The sequence below is a fragment of the Bison bison genome, unplaced genomic scaffold, assembly GCF_000754665.1.
Source record: "Bison bison bison isolate TAMUID 2011002044 unplaced genomic scaffold, Bison_UMD1.0 scf7180017864353, whole genome shotgun sequence".
Lineage (NCBI taxonomy): Eukaryota > Metazoa > Chordata > Mammalia > Artiodactyla > Bovidae > Bison > Bison bison.
Genome location: NW_011494925.1, coordinates 6,488,111 through 6,494,506, shown reverse-complemented (window position 1 = coordinate 6,494,506; position 6,396 = coordinate 6,488,111).

Here is a 6,396-nt window from a genome sequence, read left to right as displayed (position 1 = left end):
CCCCATGCTCCTGAGGGGGATGGAGGGACCCTCCTGGGGCTGCCAGGCGAAGCTGCCCTCAACGTCCTCACACCAACACCCGCAGTCTCACCGACACTTCAACACAAAAACCATGGTGAGAATCAGATTACCATCTTTGTAAAAATCTCCAGGAAGTTAACAACCCTGCAAAGGCACATCCAGAAGAGACGGTCAAGACTTCTGAGAAGCAGCTGGCCCGGGGGCTGCAGGTCAGGCCGCTGAGGCCCTGGAAGACCCACCCACCCTGCAGGGAGCCCTCAGGACAGGTGTGGACACACCCACCTCAGCCTGGGCCGGCGGAGGCCCTGGACACAGAGGGGCCCTGGCAGCAGGTAGGGGCCCCTCCCACAGGAGGCCCCGGGGCCCCTTCGAGGGTCTGACCCTCAGGGCAAAACTGACTGGACAGCGGCGTCAGCCAGAATCCTCGTTACTACGGGAGCCTAAGCACGTCTCTGTGCTTCTTCCCAAAGGCGTCCAGCAGACGCACCAGGCAGGACCAAGGGCCCCTTCTGGCCACCGCGAGGTGCACACCCCGTGGACGTCCCAGCCTCGTGCACAGACCTCCAATTTGGAAGGTCCCCTTCACCGTGGCCCAACTCTCCAGACCATTCTGACCAGAGCTGCTCGTTCAGAAAACAAACAACTGTTCCCAGCGCTGGCGAGGCTTCAGGTAAGAAGTCAGACATCAACCAGTCCAATCAAAAGCAGGCCGGCCAGCCAGGCTGGAGTGTCGAGCAGTACCACCTGGACAGTGAGATGTGATGAGGACCATGATCAACGTGCAGAATATTAACAAATCGTGTTACCCACACACACGGCACGGATTTCTCAACACGTGGCTGTGCCATGTTCGGTGTGTCCCCAGACCACGGGTGAGTCACGAAGGCGCCTCGGAGGTCATCGAGGACCGGCTTCCTCCCAGGCGGGTCCTCTCGACCGCCAGCGCAGCACCTGGCTCCATCTCAGGGGGTGGGGTCGCCCACCCTGGTCCCTGCCCCCCCGCCCACACACGGGCCCCTCTGCCAGCGTGGTGGTCACACGGTGCCCGGAAGCAGAGGGACAGGCCAGCCTGGCCCAGCACTGTGGGGGCCCCTCCCCGGGGGCAGCAGCTGCTAGGCAAACGTGCTCCAGCGCCTCCATGACGTCCGTCCTGGAGGCGGCCCTGTCCGGGTGGCCAGGACACCACGCAGGCTACCAGGTGGGCGTGGCCCCCAGGCCTGGCTGCCCCAGGAGGAGTGACCGTGCCCCAGACCAGACCCCTCGCTCTGGGGCCACCGTGGCTCACAGCGCTCTTGTCCCTGTGCAGCACACAGACTGCAGCACTCAGCGAAGAAGGGACTTCGTTTTAAAGAATGAAGCCAACTCCAGGAGGGGAGCCCAAGCAGGAGGCTGATGGGCAGCGCACACAGAGCGCAAACCAGGCGCCGCGGGCTGGCAGGCCATTTCCAGCTCCCAGAGCCCGCGGGGCCTTGACGGGGTCCAGGGAACAGATCCCATGCTTCCCGCTCAGCCAAACAGCATGACGCAAATCTGTCCTTTATTTTAGGACTTACAGCTGATCCGACCCCTGAACTACCATTTGTTGGCAGGAAGGTAATTTCAAGAATTCGAAGAAAAATCCTACAGTTAGCAGAGCGAGTCCTGGCCCCACGACCACCTGCCCGCAGGACTCCGCCACGGCCCGTGGTCCTAGGGGAGACTGGAGCAAGGGTCAGACCCCTAGAGGCTCCAAGGAGGGCCACTGTTTAACCCAGGTCTGTAGAGAACCATGGATCAATGAGGAAAAGAAAGGCATGAGGCTTTTAGAACACAAACAAGACCTCCTATGCACAAGTTTTCCTTAATTAAATAAATTATGAAGCGAAACTCCTAAGTGCCTAAACTTTGTTCTGAGCTCAGCCGGAGCCTGGGACGAAGACCTCCCTTGCAGGACGAAACGCCCACAGGTTGCTGCCAGCCGCCTGGGCCTGCCCGCCCTGGGGGGCATCTCCCCGCTCCCCCTGCCCCACTCCCACCCAATTTGGGCTTATTTCCCACCTGAACTGTATTCAAATCTGAGTTACTTAACTATCCAAAGGGATTACATTTACACGGGGTGGAAATATTTTCAGCGAATTTCTTAAAATCCTGAGATGCCCAGGCTGATTCACGTCACGTCAGGCAGCACCAAAGGGCTCAGCACCCACGATATGCACTTTCTGCCGCTGCCTCCAGAGCCTGGCCGCCCGCCAAGGAGGGTCATTAACTCACAGCGCAGGAGTCTAGGCGAATACCAGGGAGAGCCTATTCAAGAAGCCTTAACGTAACGGACATTCATAAAACCGTGCCTCATCTCTGAAGACAGATGCGGCCTCGCCTCCAGGGCAGACCCCGTCCTCCTGGTGGACACAGAGCTGGATGCCAGTGTGAAGCCAGGGGACAATGCATAGCTCCTGGCCCGTCCAGCCCCCACAGCGAGCTCCACCCACAGCACGTCCCAGACCAGCGTGGGGAGGAGTGTTTCCTCTCATTCTGGAAAACCACTCATTCCAGAACCACTCAGTCGTGCTAGGTCTGAACAACCGGTACTCTGCCTGCAGTGCAGGAGACCCTGGTTCAATCCCTGGGTCGGGAACATCCCCTGGAGAGAGAACAGCAACCCATGCCAGTATTCTTGCCCGGAGAATCCCATGGACAGAGGAGCCTGGCCAGCTTCTGTCCCCGGGGTCGCAGAGTCAGACACGTTTGAGCAACTAACACTTCACTGAACGATCAACAAAAAAGTTGCCGGGTGTACCTCCACTATGGCCAACTGCGTCCCCGCAGGCTCCTGACCGCTCGGACCCTCCCTGCCAGTGAGGTCAGGACCCCTCGCCCTTCCTGGGGAGCAGCAGGCACGCGGACGCACTGCCGGCCGCGCTCGCCCACACCCACCGTGGCTGCATCGTCACAGCACCTCGCCCCCTTGTCGGTCACAGACCCTGAGAGGCAACACGACACGCGACTTTTGTTTTTCGTTTTAAGGAACATCCCCTTCAGCATTTGCTGGGGTTGAACCGCAGGACACGAAGCTAGAAATAGAACTGGAAGCAGCCTGGCAGCCAGGCCAGGCCTCCCGACGCCTTGCCAGGCCTCCTCTCCCGGGTGGCGGGCGCGGCCCCACAGGGCTAGATTATAGCTTCGCAGGTAGTGGAGACAAAACAAAGCAAAACAAAGCCACTCCTCGCCAGGACCTTTCTGTGGGGAGCCGCTGACTGAGCAGGGGCGGCCAGGCCCCCGGGTGACGGACAGACACAGCTTTGAGGGCCAGTCCGCCACCTGCAAGGCAGACGTTTCCAGAGGCAGAGCAGCCGGCCGTCTCAGCCTCCCGAGGCCCACGGCTCCAAAGCCCAGCCTCGCGCCTCAGGTCTTTCCCCTCCAGGCCCCCCGTCTAAGGGGCCAAGACATCCCCAGGCCGACTCGCCCCGGCTGCTTCGTTCGACAAACTCCACGGGAAGACTAAAACATCCTCCGGACAAAGACCCCGGTGGTGGAGTGTCTCTGGAAGTCTGAGCAAACCGAGGGCGTGGGCCTGCCGGCTGGAGGCGCAAGTGTGGCCCTCGGCCTGCGTGGCCCCGGGTTGGCCGGCACGCTGGGTTCTGGGCCCGAGGCCCGGAGGGCCGCGAGCGAGCAGAACACGTGGGCCTCTGGGGTCTCCAGGCCACCACCATCACTGAGAGGGCACTTTGAATAAAAACTCCAAGTCTTCCTTTTCTCAGGAAACGTCCCCTTTCACGCAAGAATCTTGAGCCCCCAACCGGCACGGTGAGGGACCCGCCCCCAGGCCGCCAGGAGGCCCCGCCCATTTCCTCCTGCGTTGCCAGGGTGACAGCCCCAGCTGGGCGGCCAAAATAACTTAGAAAACAGGAGCCCGGGGCGGGAAGCAGGGCCACGCCCGCCCGGCCCACAGCAGAGCAGCTATTTCCTGAGACCCAGAGGGAAGTTGCAGCAGGAAGCCCCCCCAGGAGGGAAGCCCCCAGCCATCCTCCTTCCCCAGAGGGGCCAGGGCAGCCCCTGTTGGGCAAACAACACCCTGCCCAGACCAGGGCGGGTTATTTTTAAAACTCTGCTTGCTTTCTTTCTTCCAACAAATGGTGACTGACTATCTGCACCTGCCAAGCTCTCTGCACATAAGGAACCCCAGCACCCAGGCCTCCTCGAACGCGGGGGTGTCACGCACTCTAGAGCAAGAGGTGGCGTGAGCGACAGGTGACAGGTGAGAAGATGCCACTCTCACTCAGAATGGTGAGGGTGAGGGGCCCTGTGGTCAGGCAAGGCCGAATCCTTTTGAGAAAGTGCCCATTCTGGGCTGAGTATAATCGCCTCCCAAGCTCTGTCACCTCGCTTCACAATCAACTTCAGAGTTGGTCAGTCATTCACTTATTTCTGTCCAAGTTCATCCCTGAAATAATGTGAAGTCATTTCTGTCAGCCATTAAGAGCTGAAGAATTTAATATAACAATGTAACCATTAACTTAATAATTACAACGTAATGTTAGTAATTAATAAGAACAAGAAGAATGTACTTTATTCATAGCTTCCAAAACTTAGAAGCAACCAAGATGTCCATCGGTAAGTGAATGGATAAACTGTGATCCATCCAGACAAAAGATGTTATTCAGCACTAGAGCCATCAAGTCAGGAAGAGGCCTGGAGGAGACGCAAGTTGAGTGTCACTTGAGTGAAAGGAGCCAATCTGAAAAGGCTGTATCCTCTGCGTCCAGCGTCCCAACTGCAGGACGCTCTGGAAAAACTAGGGACACAGTGACCAGGTCAGTGGTCGGGGACCGAGGAGGCAGGGATGAACAGGGGCGGGGCAGTGAAAGCGCTCTGAATGACCCCACTATGGTGGACATGTGTCGTTACACATTCATCCAAACCCACAGGATTAAACACCCAGAGGGAACATTATGTAAACTACAGACTTTGGATGATGATGTGTCCATGTAGGTTCATTGACTGTAACAACCGTCCCATCTAGGGGAGATGTCAATGGTTGGGGGGCTGTGCCTGTGGGTGCAGGGGGTACACAGGAAATCTCGATACCTTCCTCTCAATTCTGCTGTAAACCTAAAACCTGCTCTAAGATAGTCGTAATAAAAAGTATGAGTGTCTCTCACATAGATAGATAAAAAGGGATGCTTTCTTCTAATGCCATGACAAAGTGAAGGCACCACCTCGTCTCTGCCCAGAGCTCCCTCCAGCTGCCTGACGTCCCTCCACCAAGGCCCGGTATCCCAGAGGCCTTCCTGCAGGAGGCTGTCCTGGGACTGTGGTCCCTGGAGGCTGGGGTGGGTGGGGGTATACACTTGGCAACGATGCTGAAGGAGCACCTTGAGAATTTTGCTCAGTTTGCTGTCACGGGAGCAGACATGCACAGAGACCGAGGGGGCTGTGAGGCCTTCCCCCCACTCCAGGGGACTCCCAAGCACAGGCCTCTGCTCTGACCAGGCCTGCCTTCTGGGGCGGCAGAGCCTGAGGACACCGGATGTGCGTGGCACTCCGTCCTCACCCGGCTTTCACACCCTGGAGTGGTCAGGGGAGCAGTTCACACATCAGGCCTCTCGTCAGATACATCTGCTAAGAAGACTGGAAAGGGGGCTGGATACCAAGGGAGAAAGTATGCTAGTGGAAACAGCCCAGACAGCCCAGCCAGGACCTGCGTCCAGACAGCCAAACCCAAGCGAGTACAGAAGGCCTGTGGGGCCCATTTCTCCACCTCGAGCCTCACATCTGTTCAGAAAACTGCCACGCTCTCCCACCCTCGCCTGCCTTGGCTCCCACCCACCCAAAGGCCTGGGGACCCACAGCCCAGAAGAGGAAAAGGGAGGCCATCCAGGGAGGACTGATTCAGGCCACATTGGCCTGGTTGGAACATTTGTTTTTTAAAAAAACGAGCAGGACGCTGCAGTTTTAAAAGAAGGGTGGTGAATGATACGGAAAATATTATACAGTCATTGCAGAGCTGGGTACCCAACGGTGCCAAGCTGCTGGGCTCAGCTTCACCACTTCCCCGCCACGTGGGCAGGGCCAGAGAGAGTGTCCTGCAGACAAACAAGAAAGGAGGCTGACAGGGGACACAAGAGACAGGTGGGGGGCCAGGCTGCAGGGAGGGGCTCCGGGCGCCCTCCACTTGGGGCGGCCTCCAGCTCAGGCCCAGTCTTCCTGCAAAACTGGGTGACTGCTCAACGTCTCATTCCTATTGGAGAGCACGCACCCAGTCCCGGGGGCTGGAGGATTCCTGCATCAGCTGCTTGTTTAAGTAGAACCTTTATTTTTGACAGAGAAGAGAAAATGAAAGAAAGAAAAGGCCGGGGAACTCGGTGGTCGCGGGGCCTGAAGGCTGGTTCCCCTGGG